The sequence below is a fragment of the Miniopterus schreibersii genome, assembly GCF_964146895.1.
Source record: "Miniopterus schreibersii genome assembly, chromosome: 8".
Classification (NCBI taxonomy): Eukaryota; Metazoa; Chordata; class Mammalia; order Chiroptera; family Miniopteridae; genus Miniopterus; species Miniopterus schreibersii.
This window is the reverse complement of record NC_138109.1, coordinates 24,928,834-24,929,256: the sequence shown is the minus strand read 5'-3', so window position 1 is coordinate 24,929,256 and position 423 is coordinate 24,928,834.

The window sequence follows — 423 nt, the reverse complement described above, 5'->3', positions numbered from 1 at the left end:
GGTGGCAAACCCCAAAAGGCACTCAAGGAAAGGCTAGAAGAGCTGGCAGGAGCCCTGGCCAGGTAAGTCAGTTGGTTAGAGCGTCCTCCCCATGAGCCAAGGATGCAGGTCCATCCGGGTCAGGGCACATACAGGAAGCAACCAATGAATGCATAAATAAGAGGAACAACAAATTGTTCTCTCTCTCTCTCTAAAATAAATTTTAAAAAAAGAGATAAAGTATTTTTAAAAAGCAGTGGGCAGGAAACAGGCAGACTAACCTCTCATCTGCTCATCCATCCCCGCCTTCCTTCCCGCCAGCACCCAAGAGGGCTCCTCCGGCGACGGAGTCCTCGCGCTCGCCCTTGCCCCCTCCTCGCGCAGCCCCGCCCCCGACGTGCGCAGGCCCCGCCCCTCCTGCGCCCCCTCCCCCTCTCCGACACA